The following is a 19263-nucleotide window of genomic DNA, read 5'->3' as shown; positions in this document are numbered from 1 at the left end:
GAAAATAAAATAAAAGCACACAGACGCTCCAAGTAAAGTACATAAGATGTGATGGAATAAAAATATAGTTTCACTAGAGGTGACCTGATAAGTTGTCGATGAAGAAGGGGATGCCTTGGGCATCCCCAAGCTTAGATGCTTGAGTCTTCTTGAAATATGCAGGGATGATCCACGGGGGCATCCCCAAGCTTAGACTTTTCACTCTTCTTGATCATATTGTATCATCCTCCTCTCTTGACCTTGAAAACTTCCTCCACACCAAACTCAAAACAAACTCATTAGAGGGTTAGTGCATAATCAAAAATTCACATATTCAGAGGTGACACAATCATTCTTAACACTTCGGACATTACCCAAAGCTACTGAAAGTTAATGGAACAAAGAAATCCATTCAACATAGCAAAAGAGGCAATGCAAAATAAAAGGCAGAATCTGTCAAAACGGAACGATCCGTAAAGACGAATTTTTATGGGGCACTTAACTTGCTCGGATGAAAAAGCTCAAATTGAATGAAAGTTGCGTACATATCCGAGGATCATGCGGGTAAATTGGCAGATTTTTCCGAGTTACCTACGAGAGAATCCTACCCAAATTCGTGACGAGCAAGAAATCTGTTTACGTGCGGTAATCCAAATCTAGTATCAACTTTACTATCAAAGACTTTACTTGGCACAACAATGCAATAAAATAAAGATAAGGAGAGGTTGCTACAGTAGTAACAACTTCCAAGACACAACAAAACGGTAGCAAAATAAAACATGGGTTATCTCCCAAGAAGTGCTTTCTTTATAGCCATTAAGATGGGCTCGGTAATTTCAATGATGCTAACATAAGGATGAGAGTTGAAGCAAAGAGAGCATCAAAAAGCAAATTCAAAACACATTTAAGCCTAACCCACTTCCTATGAAAAGGAATCTTGTACACAAATAAATTCATGAAGAACAAAGTGACAAGCATAGGAAGATAAAACACGATTAACTTCAAGATTCTCAACACAAAGAGGGGAAACTTAATATTATTAAGATGCATATAACCATGTTTCCCTCTCTCATAATAAATTTCAGTAGCATCATGAGCAAACTCAACAATATAACTGTCACATAAAGCATTCTTATCATGAGTCTCATGCATAAAATAATTACTACTCCCAACATAAGCATAGTCATTCTTATTAATTGTAGTGAGAGCAAATTCAACAAAGTAGCTATCATTATTATTCTCATCATCAAATATAGGAGGCATAGTATAATCATAATAACCTTTATCCTCCATAGTAGGTGGCACCAAAATACCACTATCATTATAATCATCATAAATAGGAGATAATGTATCATCAAAGAAAATTTTCTCCTCAATACTTGGGGGACTAAAAATATCATGCTCATCAAAACCAGCTTCCCCAAGCTTAGAATTTTCCATAGCATTAGCAACAATGATGTTCGAAGCGTTCATACTAATATCATTGCTACTAGCATGCAAATAAGGTTTCATAGGTTTTTTAATTTTCGCATCAAACCATCCATGTCTTAACTCAGGAAATAGGTTAAAAAGCTCACTGTTGTTTTCCATTATGCCTAACTAGTGTAAACAAGAAACAAAAAGATGCAATTGCAGAATCTAAAGGAAATAGCTTCGAGCACTCACACACCGGCAACAGTGCTAGGAAATAGCTTAGTAGTCGGAGGATGTGAATACCTTTTACCTTACCTCCCCGGCAACGGTGCCGGAAAATAGCTTGATGTCTACGCACGCTTCTATTCACTGTAGGCAGTGTTGGGCCTCCAAGAGCGAGAGGTTTGTAGAACGGCGGCAAGTTTCCCTTAAGTGAATCACCCAAGGTTTATCGAACTCAGGGAGGTAGAGGACAAAGATATCCCTCTCAAGCAACCCTGCAATTACGATACAAGAAGTCTCTTGTGTCCCCAACACACCTAATACACTTGTCAGATGTATAGGTGCACTAGTTCGGCGAAGAGATAGTATGATGCAAGTGATATGGATGAATATGAGTGGTAATAGCAATCTGAAATAAATATGGCAGCAAGTAAACATGCAATAGAACAGTAAATAAATGGAGTTTCGATATTCGGAAACAAGGCCTAGGGATCCTACTTTCACTAGTGGACACTCTCAACAATGATCACATAGCTTGAATAAACAAATACTACTTTCTCTACACTCTCTTGTTGGAAGACAAACACCATTCATTGTGTAGGGCTACAAGAGCTCCCTCAAGCCGGAGTTAACAAGCTCCACAACATTCGGAGTTCATATTTAAGTAACCTTAGAGTGCATGATAGACCATTGCAATTATACCGAGTACTAACATAGCATGCACACTGTCACCTTCAGACTATGAAAGGGGGAATAGATCGCATCAATACTATCATAGTAATAGTTAACTTCATAATCTACAAGAGATCACAATCATAGCTTATACCAAGTACTACATGATGCACACACCGTCAACATTACATCATGGAGGAGGAATAGACTACTTTAATAACATCACTAGAGTAGCACATAGATGATATTCAACTAGATCACAAAGCTCATGATCACATAAAGATCACATGGGAGAGAGAGATGAACCACATAGCTACCGGTACAGCCCTTAGCCTCGAGGGAGAACTACTCCCTCCTCATCGTAGGAGACGAGCGGCGGCGATGAAGATGGCGGTGGTGTCGATGGAGATGCCTTCCGGGGGCACTTCCCCGTCCCGGCGGCGTGCCGGAACAGAGACTTTTGTCCCCCAAATCTTGGCTTCGCGATGGCGGCGGCTCTGGAACTTTTCTCGTATCGTGGCTTATCGGTGTCGAGGTTTTAGGTCACCAGGGCTTAAATAGGCGAAGAGACGGAGTCGGAAGGGTCCCACACACCAGGGGGCGCCGCCCCCCTCTGGTCGCGCCGCCACCATGTGTGGGGGCCCTGGGCCTCCTCTCTGGTCCATCTTCGGTGTTCTGGAAGCTTCGTGGAAATATGATCGTGGGCCTTGATTTCGTCCAATTCCGAGAATATTTCCTTACTAGGATTTACTGAAACCAAAAACGGCAGAAAACGAGAACTGGCACTTCGGCATCTCGTCAATAGGTTAGTTCCGGAAAACGCATAATAATGACATAAAGTGTGTATAAAACATGTGAGTATCATCATAAAAGTAACATGGAACATAAGAAATTATAGATACGTTTGGGACGTATCAGCTCTCTCTACATCTTTCCTAGCCGCCGCTTGTGCATTATGGAATTGGGTTTGCTTCTTACCTCTTGGTTGAATAATCGGCTTCACAAATGTTTGCCACCTTGGATATATGCCGTCGGCGAGGAAGTAGCCATAGTTGTACTTGTGGCCATTTGCTTCAAACTCCACCAATAGACCTTCCCGCATTGCAAGTCTTGTCATTAGTGGTGACCGTTGAAGAACATTGATGTCATTGCAAGACCCGAGCATTCAAAAAAAAAGCATGCCATATCCAAGTCTCTTGGTTGGCCACCGCTTCAAGGACTATGGTGGCATCCTTCTTGTACCCTTTGAATTGTCCATGCCATGCCGCCGGACAATTCTTCAACTCCAATGCATACAATCAATGGAACCAAGCATGCCGGGAAACCCCCCGGTTGGCGTTGATTGAAGGAGATATGCCCTAGAGGCAATAATAAAGTGGTTATTATTTATATCTTTATGTTTATGATAAATGTTTATATATCATGCTATAATTGTATTAACCGAAACATTAGTACATGTGTGATATGTAGACAAACAAAGAGTCCCTAGTATGCCTCTTAACTAGCTTGTTGATTAATGGATGATTAGTTTCATAATCATGAACATTGGATGTTATTAATAACAAGGTTATATCATTATATGAATGATGTAATGGACACACCCAATTAAGCGTAGCATAAGATCTCGTCATTAAGTTATTTGCTATAAGCTTTCGATACATAGTTACCTAGTCCTTATGACCATGAGATCATGTAAATCACTTATACCGGAAAGGTACTTTGATTACATCAAACGCCACTCGCGTAAATGGGTGGTTATAAAGGTGGGATTAAGTATCCAGAAAGTATGAGTTGAGGCATATGGATCAACGGTGGGATTTGTCCATCCCGATGACGGATAGATATACTACGGGCCCTCTCGGTGGAATGTCGTCTAATGTCTTGCAAGCATATGAATAAGTTCATAAGAGACCACATACCACGGTACGAGTAAAGAGTACTTGTCTGGAGACGAGGTTGAACAAGGTATAGAGTGATACCGAAGATCAAACCTCGGACAAGTAAAATATCGCGTGACAAAGGGAATTGGTATCGTATGTGAATGGTTCATTCGATCACTAAAGTCATCGTTGAATATGTGGGAGCCATTATGGATCTCCGGATCCCGCTATTGGTTATTGGTCGAAGTGAGTACTCAACCATGTCCGCATAGTTCACGAACCGTAGGGTGACACACTTAAAGTTGGATGTTGAAATGGTAGTACTTGAATATGGAATGGAGTTCGAATATTTGTTCGGAGTCCCGGATGAGATCCCGGACATCACGAGGAGTTCCGTAATGGTCCGGAGAATAAGATTCATATATAGGATGTCATTTTATGTGGATTAAAATGATCCGGAAGGTTCTACGGAAGGTTCTAGAAGGTTCTAGAAAAGTCCGGAAGAAAGAAGGATGGAAGGTGGAGTCCCCGAGGGACTCCACCCACCTTGGCCGGCCAACCTAAGGGAGGAGGAGTCCCAACTGGACTCCCCACCATGGTGGCCGGCCACCCCACCAAGGAAGGGGGGAGCCCACTCCCCCTAGGTTTGGACACTTGGAAGGTTTTGTTGGAGTCTTATTCGGACTCTTTGACCTAAACCTTGGGGCCTCCACCTATATAAAGAGGGGGAGAGAGGGGCTGGCCGGCAACTCAAGCCACCACCATGGCCGCACCCCTGATGGCGTGTATTTCACACGTTCGTTGGGCAACCCCAAGAGGAAGGTATGATGCGCACAGCAGCAAGTTTTCCCTCAGAAAGAAACCAAGGTTTATCGAACCAGGAGGAGCCAAGAAGCACGTTGAAGGTTGATGGCGGCGGGATGTAGTGCGGCGCAACACCGAGAGATTCCGGCGCCAACGTGGAACCCGCACAACACAACCAAAGTACTTTGCCCCAACGAAACGAGTGAGGTTGTCAATCTCACCGAGCTTGCTGTAACAAAGGATTAACCGTATTGTGTGGAAGATGATTGTTTGCGAGAGAAAATAGTAAAACAAGTATTGCGGCAGATTTGTATTTCAGTATTAAAGAATGGACCGGGGTCCACGGTTCACTAGAGGTGTCTCTCCCATAAGATAAAAGCATGTTGGGTGAACAAATTACGGTCGGGCAATTGACAAATAGAGAGAGCATAACAATGCACATACATGACATGATAAGTATAGTGAGATTTAATTGGGCATTACGACAAAGTACATAGACCGCCATCCAACTGCATCTATGCCTAAAAAGTCCACCTTCGAGGTTATCGTCCGAACCCCCTCCGGTATTAAGTTGCAAAGCAACGGACAATTGCATTAAGTATGGTGCGTAATGTAATCAACAACTACATCCTCGGACATAGCGCCAATGTTTTATCCCTAGTGGCAACAGCACAACACAACCTTAGAACTTTACGTCACTCGTCCCGGGTGTCAATGCGGGCATGAACCCACTATCGAGCATAAGTACTCCCTCTTGGAGTTAAAAGTAAAAACTTGGCCGAGCCTCTACTAGAAACGGAGAGCATGCAAGATCATAAACAACACATGTATAATAACTTGATAATTAACATGACATAGTATTCTCTATCCATCGGATCCCGACAAACGCAACATATAGAATTACAGATAGATGATCTTGATCATGATAGGCAGCTCACAAGATCCGACAATGAAGCACAATGAGGAGAAGACAACCATCTAGCTACTGCTATGGACCCATAGTCCAGGGGTAGACTACTCACTCATCACTCCGAAGGCGACCATGGCGGTGTAGAGTCCTCCGGGAGATGATTCCCCTCTCCGGCAGGGTGCGGAGAGCGATCTCCTGGATCCCCGAGATGGGATCGGCGGCGGCGGCGTCTCGGTGGGTTTTCCGTATCGTGGCTCTCGGTGCGGGGGTTTCGTCACGGAGACTTTTTATAGGCGGAAGGGCAGGTCAAGAGGCGGCACGGGGGCCCCACACCACGGGGCCGCGCGGCCAAGGGGGGCCGCGCCGCCCTATAGTGTGGCCCCTCCGTGGCCCCTCTTCGTCTCTCCTTCGGACTTACGGAAGCTTCGTGAGAAAATAGGCCCCCGGGCTTTGATTTCGTCCAATTCCGAGAATATTTCGTTACTAGGATTTACTGAAACCAAAAACAGCAGAAAACAGCAAGCGGCACTTCGGCATCTTGTTAATAGGTTAGTTCCGGAAAATGCACGAATATGACATAAAGTGTGCATAAAACATGTAGGTATCATCAATAATATGGCATAGAACATAAGAAATTATCGATACGTCGGAGACGTATCAAGCATCCCCAAGCTTAGTTACGCTCGTCCCGAGCGGGTAAAACGATAACAAAGATAATTTCTGAAGTGATATGCCATCATAACCTTGATCATACTATTTGTAAACATATGTAGTGGATGCAGCGATCATAACAATGGTGATGACATGAGTAAACAGGTGAATCATATAGCAAAGACTTTTCATGAATAGTACTTCAAGACAAGTATTAATAAGTCTTGCATAAGAGTTAACTCATAAAGCAATAAATCAAAGTAAAGGTATTGAAGCAACACAAAGGAAGATTAAGTTTCAGCGGTTGCTTTCAACTTGTAACATGTATATCTCATGGATAATAGTCAACATAGAGTAATATAACAAGTACAATATGCAAATATGTAAGAATCAATGCACGGTTCACACAAGTGTTTGCTTCTTGAGGTGGAGAGAAATAGGTGAAGCTGACTCAACATAAAAGTAAAGAGAATGGTCCTTCAAAGAGGAAAGCATCGATTGCTATATTTGTGCTAGAGCTTTTATTTTGAAAACATGAAACAATTTTGTCAACGGTAGTAATAAAGCATATGAGTTATGAAAGTTATATCTTACAAGTTGCAAGTCTCATGCATAGTATGCTAATAGTGCCCGCACCTTGTCCTAATTAACTTGGACTACCGGATCTTTGCAATGCACATGTTTTGACCAAGTGTCACAATGGGGTACCTCCATGCCGCTCGTACAAAGGTCTAAGGAGAAAGCTCGCATTTTGGATTTCTCGCTTTTGATTATTCTCAACTTAGACATCCATACCGGGACAACATGGACAACGAGATAATGGACTCCTCTTTAATGCATAAGCATGTGGCAACAATTATTATTCTCATATGAGATTGAGGATATATGTCCAAGGCCGAAACTTCCACCATGAATCATGGCTTTAGTTAGCGGCCCAAAGTTCTTCTCTAACAACATGCATGCTCCAACCATGAAGGTGGTAGATCTCTCTTGCTTCAGACAAGACGGACATGCATAGCAACTCACATGATATCCAACAAAGAATAGTTGATGGCGTCCCCAGAAACATGATTATCGCTCAACAAGCAACTTAATAAGAGATAAAGTGCATAAGTACATATTCAATACTACAATAGTTTTTAAGCTATTTGTCCCATGAGCTATATATTGCAAAGGTGAATGATGGAATTTTAAAGGTAGCACTCAAGAAATTTACTTTGGAATGGCGGATAAATACCATGTAGTAGGTAGGTATGGTGGACACAAATGGCATAGTGGTTGGCTCAAGGATTTTGGATGCATGAGAAGTATTCCCTCTCGATACAAGGTTTAGGCTAGCAAGGTTATTTGAAACAAGCACAAGGATGAACGGTACAGCAAAACTCACATAAAAGACATATGGTAAACATTATAAGACTCCATACCGTCTTCCTTGTTGTTCAAAACTCAATACTAGATGTTATCTAGACTCTAGAGAAACCAAATATGCAAACCAAATTAGCAAGCTCTAAGTATTTCTTCATTAATGGGTGCAAAGTATATGATGCAAGAGCTTAAACATGAGCACAACAATTGCCCAAGTATCAAATTATCCAAGACATTTTAGAGTTACTACATGTAGCATTTTCCAATTCCAACCATATAACAATTTAACGAAGAAGAAACTTCGCCATGAATACTATGAGTAGAACCTAAGGACATATTTGTCCATATGCAACAGCGGAGCGTGTCTCTCTCCCATAAAGTGAATGCTAGGATCCATTTTATTCAAACAAAACAAAAAACAAAAACAAACCGACGCTCCAAGCAAAGTACATAAGATGTGGCCGAATAAAAATATAGTTTCGGGGGAGGAACTCTGATAATGTTGTCGATGAAGAAGGGGATGCCTTGGGCATCCCCAAGCTTAGACGCTTGAGTCTTCTTAATATATGCAGGGGTGAACCACCGGGGCATCCCCAAGCTTAGAGCTTTCACTCTCCTTGATCATATTGCATCATACTCCTCTCTTGATCCTTGAAAACTTCCTCCACACCAAACTCGAAACAACTCATTAGAGGGTTAGTGCATAATAAAAATTCACATGTTCAGAGGTGACACAATCATTCTTAACACTTCGGACATTGCATAAAGCTACTTGGACATTAATGGACCAAAGAAATTCATCCAACATAGCAAAAGAGGCAATGCGAAATAAAAGACAGAATCTGTCAAAACAGAACAGATCCGTAAAGATGGATTTTATTAGGCCACCAGACTTGCTCAAACGAAAATGCTCAAATTGAATGAAAGTTGCGCACATATCTGAGGATCACTCACGTAAATTGGCATAATTTTCTGAGTTACCTACAGAGAATTAGACCCAGATTCGTGACAGCAAAGAAATCTGTTTCTGCGCAGTAATCCAAATCTAGTACTTACTTTTCTATCAAAGACTTTACTTGGCACAACAAAACATAAAACTAAGATAAGGAGAGGTTGCTACAGTAGTAAACAACTTCCAAGACACAAATATAAAACAAAAATACTGTAGTAAAAAACATGGGTTGTCTCCCATAAGCGCTTTTCTTTAACGCCTTTCAGCTAGGCGCAGAAAGTGTAACTCAAGTATTATCGAAGGGTGGTGCGTCAACCTTATCATTCAAGGAGGAGGATTCTTCAATAGAATTTACCTTCTTACCTTGTGGAGCTCTTTCCGCGTGCCATTCAGAGTAGTTGATCATCATATTATCAAGAAGCCTTGTTGCTTCACCAAGAGTGATGGACATAAAGGTACCTCCAATGAAATTTGAATCCAATAAATTCCGTGAAGAAAAATTTAGTCCTGCATAGAAGGTTTGGATGATCATCCAAGTAGTCGATCCATGGGTTGGGCAATTCTTAACCAGAGATTTCATTCTTTCCCAAGCTTGAGCAACATGTTCATTATCTAATTGTTTAAAATTCATTATGCTACTCCTCAAAGATATAATTTTAGCAGGGGGATAATATCTACCAATAAAAGCATCCTTGCATTTAGTCCATGAATCAATACTATTCTTAGGCGAGAGATAGCAACCAATCTTTAGCTCTTCCTCTTAATGAGAAAGGGAACAATTTTAATTTTATAATGTCACCATCTACATCTTTATACTTTTGCATTTCACATAGTTCAACAAAATTATTGAGATGGGCAGCGACATCATCGAACTAACACCGAGAAAATTGCTCTCGCATAACAAGATTAAGTAAAGCAGGTTTAATTTCAAAGAATTCTGCTGTAGTAGCGAGGTGGAGCAATAGGTGTGCATAAGAAATCATTATTATTTGTGCTAGTGAAGTCACACAACTTAGTATTTTCAGGGTTGGCCATTTTAGCAATAGTAAATAAAGCAAACTAGATAAAGTAAATGCAAGTAAACTAATTTTTTTTGTGTTTTTGATATAGCAAACAAGACGAGTAAATAAAGTAAAACTAGCAACTAATTTTTTTGTGTTTTGATATAATGCAGCAAACAAAGTAGTAAATAAAATAAAGCAAGATAAAAACAAAGTAAAGAGATTGAGAAGTGGAGACTCCCCTTGCGGCGTGTCTTGATCTCCCCGACAACGGCGCCGGAAAAAGAGCTTGATGGCGTGTATTTCACACGTTCGTTGGGCAACCCCAAGAGGAAGGTATGATGCGCACGGCAGCAAGTTTTCCCTCGAGAAAGAAACCAAGGTTTATCGAACCAGGGAGGAGCCAAGAAGCACGTTGAAGGTTGATGGCGGCGGGATGTAGTGCGGCGCAACACCGGAGATTCGGCGCCAACGTGGAACCTGCACAACACAACCAAAGTACTTTGCCCCAACGAAACGAGTGAGGTTGTCAATCTCACCGAGCTTGCTTGTAACAAAGGATTAACCGTATTGTGTGGAAGATGATTGTTTGCGAGAGAAAATAGTAAAACAAGTATTGCGAGCAGATTTGTATTTCGGTATTAAAGAATGGACCGGGGTCCACGAGTTCACTAGAGGTGTCTCTCCCATAAGATAAAAGCATGTTGGGTGAACAAATTACGGTCGGGCAATTGACAAATAGAGAGAGCATAACAATGCACATACATGACATGATAAGTATAGTGAGATTTAATTGGGCATTACGACAAAGTACATAGACCGCCATCCAAGCTGCATCTATGCCTAAAAAGTCCACCTTCGAGGTTATCGTCCGAACCCCCTCCGGTATTAAGTTGCAAAGCAACGAGACAATTGCATTAAGTATGGTGCGTAATGTAATCAACAACTACATCCTCGGACATAGCGCCAATGTTTTATCCCTAGTGGCAACGGCACAACACAACCTTAGAACTTTACATCACTTGTCCCAGGTGTCAATGCAGGCATGAACCCACTATCGAGCATAAGTACTCCCTCTTGGAGTTAAAAGTAAAAACTTGGCCAGAGCCTCTACTAGAAACGGAGAGCATGCAAGATCATAAACAACACATGTATAATAACTTGATAATTAACATGACATAATATTCTCTATCCATCGGATCCCGACAAACGCAACATATAGAATTACAGATAGATGATCTTGATCATGATAGGCAGCTCACAAGATCCGACAATGAAGCACAATGAGGAGAAGACAACCATCTAGCTACTGCTATGGACCCATAGTCCGGGGGTAGACTACTCACTCATCACTCCGGAGGCGACCATGGCGGTGTAGAGTCCTCCGGGAGATGATTCCCCTCTCCGGCGGGGTGCGGAGGCGATCTCTGGATCCCCGAGATGGGATCGGCGGCGGCGGCGTCTCGGTAAGGTTTTCCGTATCGTGGCTCTCGGTGCGGGGGTTTCGTCACGGAGACTTTTTATAGGCGGAAGGGCAGGTCAAGAGGCGGCACGGGGGCCCCACACCACGGGGCCGCGCGGCCAAGGGGGCCGCGCCGCCCTATAGTGTGGCCCCTCCGTGGCCCCTCTTCGTCTCTCCTTCGGACTTCCGGAAGCTTCGTGAGAAAATAGGCCCCTGGGCTTTGATTTCGTCCAATTCCGAGAATATTTCGTTACTAGGATTTACGAAACCAAAAACAGCGAGAAAACGACAGCGGCACTTCGGCATCTTGTTAATAGGTTAGTTCCAGAAAATGCACGAATATGACATAAAGTGTGCATAAAACATGTAGGTATCATCAATAATATGGCATAGAACATAAGAAATTATCGATACGTCGGAGACGTATCAACCCCTCAAGGGTGCCCTAGCCGGCGCCCCTCTCCCCAAAACCCTAGCGGTCTCTCTCCTCCACCATATCCCGCACGCTTAAGCGAAGCTCCGCCGGATTTCTCCACCACCACCGACACCACGCCGTCGTCTTTGTCGGATTCAAGAAGGAGCTACTACTTCCGCTGCCCGCTGGAACGGGGAGGTGGACGTCGTCTTCATCAACAACCGAACGTGTGACCGAGTACGGAGGTGCTGCCCGTTCGTGGCGCCGGAAGCGATCGTGATCAAGATCTTCTACGCGCTTTTGCAAGCGGCAAGTGAACGTCTACCGCAGCAACAAGAGCCTCATCTTGTAGGCTTTGGAATCTCTTCAAGGGTGAGACTCGATACCCCCTCGTTGCTACCATCTTCTAGATTGCATCTTGGCTTGGATTGCTTGTTCGCGGTAGGAAATTTTTGTTTTCTATGCAACGTTATCCTACAGTGGTATCAGAGCCGTGTCTATGCATAGATGGTTGCACGAGTAGAACACAATGGTTTTGTGGGCGTTGATGCTCTTGTTATCTTTAGTTTGAGTACTTTGTATCTTTGTGGCATAGTGGGATGAAGCGGCCCGGACTAACTTTACATGACCGCGTTCATGAGACTTGTTCCTCGTTCGACATGCAACTTGTATTGCATAAGAGGCTTTGCGGGTGTCTGTCTCTCCTACTATAGTGAAGATTCAACTTACTCTTCTATTGACAACACTAGTATCACCGTTGTGGTTCATGTTCGTAGGTAGATTAGATCTTACTCGAAAACCCTAAACCACGTAAAATATGCAAACCAAATTAGAGACGTCTAACTTGTTTTGCAGGGTTTGGTGATGTGATATGGCCATAATGTGATGATGAATATGTATGAGATGATCATTATTGTATTGTGGCAACCGGCAGGAGCCTTATGGTTGTCTTTAAATTTCATGTTGTGTAGTATTTCAAAGTAGTTGTAATAGTTGCTACATGAGGTGAACAACCATGAAGACGGCGCCATGAACCTTGACGCTACGCCGACGATGATGGAGATCATGCCCGTTGATGATGGAGATCATGTCCGTGCTTTAGAGATGAAGATCGAAGGCGCAAAGACAAAAGGGCCATATCATATCACATATGAACTGCATGTGATGTTAATCCTTTTATGCATCTTATTTTGCTTAGATCGCGACGGTAGCATTATAAGATGATCCCTCACATTAATATCAAGATAATAAAGTGTTCTCCCCTCGTATGCACCGTTGTACGGTTCGTCGTTTCGAAGCATCTCGTGATGATCGGATGTGATAGATTCAACGTTCACATACAACGGGTGTAAGCCATGTTGCACACGCGGAATACTTGGGTTTGCTTGACGAGCCTAGCATGTACAGACATGGCCTCGGGACAACGGAAACCGAAAGGTTGAACACGAGTCATATGGATGATATGATCAACATTTTGATGTTCACTATTGAAGCTACATCATCTCTCGTGATGATCGGTTTTGGTGTAGTGGATTTGGATCGTGTACCACTTAACAACTATGAGGGATGTTGTATTAAGTGGGAGTTCATTAGTAATAAGATTAGAACATGAACTAATTATCATAAACATAGTCTGAGTAGTATTTTGAATTAATTTTGTAGTATTGGCATCCGTTTACTACTATGCGCTAGTCTTATAATTGAGATAGAAATATTGTTAAAATCTGACTAGAAACTTTACGGATTGGTACCGTATTGTTAATGAATCAAGAAATGATTGATTCCTATTGCAAACATTTAGTGAAACTCACTTTGTTGATTCAGAGAGCTATGGTTTCAATTAGTACCTAAAGTTATCTTGTCTCCGTGAAACTTGAAGTTCAAATTTGTTTGAAAAGTAAGGAGCTGAAAATTTAGTTTTCAGAAATAATCAAGGTACGAGATATATGTGATATCTAAGACCTTATTGCAAGATGATAGAATATAAATTTGGTGAGACTACATAAACTCATAAGTTTTATGAGAATGTACGAAGGTTGAAGACGCAAGGCGTCACAATCCTCCAACTATTGGGGCACTAACGATATTCGCATATCCATGAAGTGACCATCCTTAATATGCACCGTTGCTAAGACTCGTCGTTTCGAAGCATCACGTGATGATCGGGTGTGATAGATTCTACGTGTGCATACAACGGATGCAAGCTAGATTTGCACATGCAAATACCAAGGTTAAAACTTTACGAGCCTAGCATGTACAGACATGGTCTCGGAAAGTCGTCATGATATGATGGATAAAATTATGAGTGAAATTGTTCATCATATTACAAGGTTACTAATAGTGAAATCCGGAACACTTGTCATAAGATGATCAACTTCAAAATAAGAACCTCAAGGTTATTGGTATCGGACCAACAAACCTAGAAGTTATTAATGTTGAAGTGTTTTTCCGAATAATGAGGAAAGCTAAAAGAGAAGCTGCAAAAGATATTTTGGCGGAAAGAAAGAAAAGACTAGAAAGTCTAGCTCGGGTGTATATAAATGATATACATGTTATGATTGTATTCCTAGTTAGGTCACACTATGAAATTCTTGGGTATTAGTACTATATTGGTTGGTATGAAGTGTCATACAAAAACAACGCAATACAAGAATTCAATGGCCTAAGTGATCGACAAGGAATATGATAGGAATGCACGCCTGGAACAAAAATAAAGTGTTATTATGTTCATCGTTGGCATTCTATCTAGCCCTTAGAATTTATAATAAAGAATTTAATAATTGTTATTTTGCTCCGGTCAAATGAAAACAATGAGTTGTTTAAATTATGACATTACTCCATTTACGATGGATAAGTTATTATAAATCTTAATGGTGAAACACACATACATAACACTGACGCTAAAATGCCATAAGGCAAATGATTTGAATTCCACTTATTTGTGGAACCGCCATTTAGGTCATGTTGGAAAGGAATGCATGAAGAAACTCCATGCAAATGGATTTTTGGAGTCATTTGATTTTTTGAATCGTTTGGCGCTTGCAAATCTTTTCTAAAAGAGAATGACTAAAATACCGTTCATAGGCCAAGTTTTGAACGGGCAACTAACTTAGTGGAAACATACATGATGATGTATATGGATCACTTGGCATAGTTGTGTGCGGGAGATTCTTATACTTCATGAAAACTTCAAACAATGAATTGAGTATATATATGTGGATATATTCTATAAGGAAGAAGTTTGAAACATTTGAATGGATTCAAATAAATTTCAGCATGAAGTAGAAATCATCGTAATAGAAAAGTCAAATATCTATGATTGGATCATAGTGGAAATATTTGAATTACTAGTTTTAGCGAACATCTAAGAGAGTTATGAAATTGTTCTACAACTCACATTTCTTGGAGTATCATAGTGATGATGAAGTATCCGAGAGATGTATCCAAACCTAGTTGGGTCAATGATGAGATAAAATATTAATGCCATTATATTTTTGTGGATTATGCTTTAGTGACTACCGCTTTTACACTGAATAGAGCATCATCATGATCCGTTGAAATGACACCATACAAGTTATGGCATGGGTATAAACCCTAATGGTCAACCAAAATCGGATGAATGTCTTTGTTGGTTATCCCAGAGATTTAATTGGGAATTCTTCCCACGAGACAAAGACAAAAGTGTTTGTCAATGTTTCTTATTTCCGAGAAATTGTTTCGAGTGAAGTATTTGAGTGGGAGGACAATATAATTTGATAAGGTTTATGAACCTGAGCATAATGATCGAGTAGCGCAGCATCGGAATTGGTTTCGAAGCGACCACGACGATCATGGCTCTCATGACTACAAAGTGTTTTAGCCATGGAGATCGAAGTACATATTGAACCTTGTAGGTATGGTTTACTTTGTGATCAAATAAATGATTTGTGGACAAAGGATTGTTTTTGAATAATGATAAACCAACTACAAAACAAAGAAATTATGATGGGCCCTGACTCCGTTAAAATGGCCATGCGCCATGAAATCCATAATAGATGAATACTTTTTGAAAGTAAATGGATCTATAGACTTGGATGAAATATCCTTAAAGAAGCTCGACTTGTCGAAAAATTGTTTACGACAAAGTTCAAGGAGTTGAATACGATAAGATTAGATCTTCCGTAGCAATGCTTATAGTCTATGTGGATTATTCTAGTAATCACTACATATTTCTTTTATGAGATATGCTAGTAGGATGGCAAAATACACTACTTAACAGAAGTATGTATACAAGATACTACCAAGAGTTTTGCTGGTCCGTGGAATACTAGATAGGTATACAAGCTTCAATTGGATGAAGTAAGTATCACGGAGTTGGAATCTTCACCAGATGAAATAGTCAAAGAGTTTTTGATTTCATCAGAGACGATGAAGAGGCTTGCATTTGCAAGAGATTAAGTGGGAGCGATGAGACATATTTATAATACTTATGTAGATGACATATAGTTAGTTATAAATGATGTAATTATATACTTGATTAAAAGGTTTCATTGAAAATTAACTTCAATGAAAAGATTTGTACTGAAACATATTTAGTGTCAAGATCTATGAAGATAGATTGAAACACAAAATAAGTTTAAGTCAAAGTACATAGAATGGATATTGAAATAGTTCAATATAGAAACATTAAGAAAATATTCTTGTCATGTTAAGTTTTAACAAGACTTGAGTGTATCTGACACTCAATGAGTAAAAACACATGAGTGATTATAGATCACGAATAATATGTACACAATCAGATATCATGTGCTATAAAGTGTTATGAGCATATACCAGAATGATTCATATGATGATCATTGGACAACAGTAAGAATATCCTTGAGTACTTTAGAAGAACTAAGGATATATATATATATATATTTTTGTATGAAGAAATGACAAACAAATCGCTGTAAGGTGTTACACCGATATTGGTTTTGTCACATATAAAATATAATTTCAATCTCAAATTAGACTAAGTGTTGTTTAAAAGGTAGCACAATGAGCTAGAAGTTGTCTATGCTAGATTTAAAAGAGTTCTAAATATTGTGACGGAATCTACAAAAGAAGGCAGAGTATGTCATTGTTTTGACAATGACAAAGGATGTTAAGTCAAGAGGTTCTTTGAGAACTTGGTGTATTTCTGACAGAGTCAGAACTTTGAAGCTATATTGTGTGACAATATTAGTAACATATTTCAGACCGCGGAATTAAGATTCCACCAGAAGACCAAACATATTTAAAGGCCGACTCATTTGGAAACGAGTGATGCGTTGAGACGCAAATGAATTACAAAATACATACGGTTCTGAGCATGTCAGATCCGTTGACTAAAAACCTCTCCTGTGAGCAAAACATGATAAAGCACCAGAAGGCCAAGGTGTTATATCTTTACAAATATAAACTAGATTATTGACTCTAGTGCAAGTGGGAGACTGAAGGAGATATGCCCTAGAGGCAATAATAAAGTGGTTATTATTTATATCTTTATGTTTATGATAAATGTTTATATATCATGCTATAATTGTATTAACCGAAACATTAGTACATGTGTGATATGTAGACAAACAAAGAGTCCCTAGTATGCCTCTTAACTAGCTTGTTGATTAATGGATGATTAGTTTCATAATCATGAACATTGGATGTTATTAATAACAAGGTTATATCATTATATGAATGATGTAATGGACACACCCAATTAAGCGTAGCATAAGATCTCGTCATTAAGTTATTTGCTATAAGCTTTCGATACATAGTTACCTAGTCCTTATGACCATGAGATCATGTAAATCACTTATACCGGAAAGGTACTTTGATTACATCAAACGCCATCTGCGTAAATGGGTGGTTATAAAGGTGGGATTAAGTATCCGGAAAGTATGAGTTGAGGCATATGGATCAACGATGGGATTTGTCCATCCCGATGACGGATAGATATACTCCGGGCCCTCTCGGTGGAATGTCGTCTAATGTCTTGCAAGCATATGAATAAGTTCATAAGAGACCACATACCACGGTACGAGTAAAGAGTACTTGTCGGAGACGAGGTTGAACAAGGTATAGAGTGATACCGAAGATCAAACCTCGGACAAGTAAAATATCGCGTGACAAAGGGAATTGGTATCGTATGTGAATGGTTCATTCGATCACTAAAGTCATCGTTGAATATGTGGGAGCCATTATGGATCTCCGGATCCCGCTATTGGTTATTGGTCGAAGTGAGTACTCAACCATGTCCGCATAGTTCACGAACCGTAGGGTGACACACTTAAAGTTGGATGTTGAAATGGTAGTACTTGAATATGGAATGGAGTTCGAATATTTGTTCGGAGTCCCGGATGAGATCCCGGACATCACGAGGAGTTCCGGAATGGTCCGGAGAATAAGATTCATATATAGGATGTCATTTTATGTGGATTAAAATGATCCGGAAGGTTATACGGAAGGTTCTAGAAGGTTCTAGAAAAGTCCGGAAGAAAGAAGGATGGAAGGTGGAGTCCCAGAGGGACTCCACCCACCTTGGCCGGCCAACCTAAGGGAGGAGGAGTCCCAAGTGGACTCCCCACCATGGTGGCCGGCCACCCCACCAAGGAAAGGGGGGAGTCCCACTCCCCCTAGGTTTGGACACTTGGAAGGTTTTGTTGGGGTCTTATTCGGACTCTTTGACCTAAACCTTGGGGCCACCTATATAAAGAGGGGGAGAGAGGGGCTGGCCGGCAACTCAAGCCACCACCATGGCCGCACCCCTCAAGGGTGCCCTAGCCGGCGCCCCTCTCCCCAAAACCCTAGCGGTCTCTCTCCTCCACCATATCCCGCACGCTTAAGCGAAGCTCCGCCGGATTTCTCCACCACCACCGACACCACGCCGTCGTGCTGTCGGATTCAAGAGGAGCTACTACTTCCGCTGCCCGCTGGAACGGGGAGGTGGACGTCGTCTTCATCAACAACCGAACGTGTGACCGAGTACGGAGGTGCTGCCCGTTCGTGGCGCCGGAAGCGATCGTGATCAAGATCTTCTACGCGCTTTTGCAAGCGGCAAGTGAACGTCTACCGCAGCAACAAGAGCCTCATCTTGTAGGCTTTGGAATCTCTTCAAGGGTGAGACTCGATACCCCCTCGTTGCTACCATCTTCTAGATTGCATCTTGGCTTGGATTGCTTGTTCGCGGTAGGAAATTTTTGTTTTCTATGCAACGTTATCCTACATTGATCTCCAAAAGCCTTGCCGTGTCTTGAGCATTGGGGGCTCTCAAGTATGTGGAGCCAAAGACATTGACAATTGCAACGACAAAGCGCTTCACACACAAGATAGAAGTGCTCTCTCCCATGGCCAAATGATCATCAAAAAGATCCGCCGGTATACCATATGCCAACATACGCAAGGCGGCGGTCACCTTTTGATATGTGCTATGACCAAGTTCTCCGGCGGCATTCCTCCTTTGCTCAAAGAAGCGATCATATTTGGTCACCTCCGTTGCGATGTGCTTGAACAAGTTGAGACTCATCCGGAAACGCCGCCG

The sequence above is a fragment of the Lolium rigidum genome, chromosome 3, assembly GCF_022539505.1.
Source record: "Lolium rigidum isolate FL_2022 chromosome 3, APGP_CSIRO_Lrig_0.1, whole genome shotgun sequence".
Taxonomy (NCBI): Eukaryota; Viridiplantae; Streptophyta; class Magnoliopsida; order Poales; family Poaceae; genus Lolium; species Lolium rigidum.
This window is presented reverse-complemented; position numbering follows the sequence as displayed.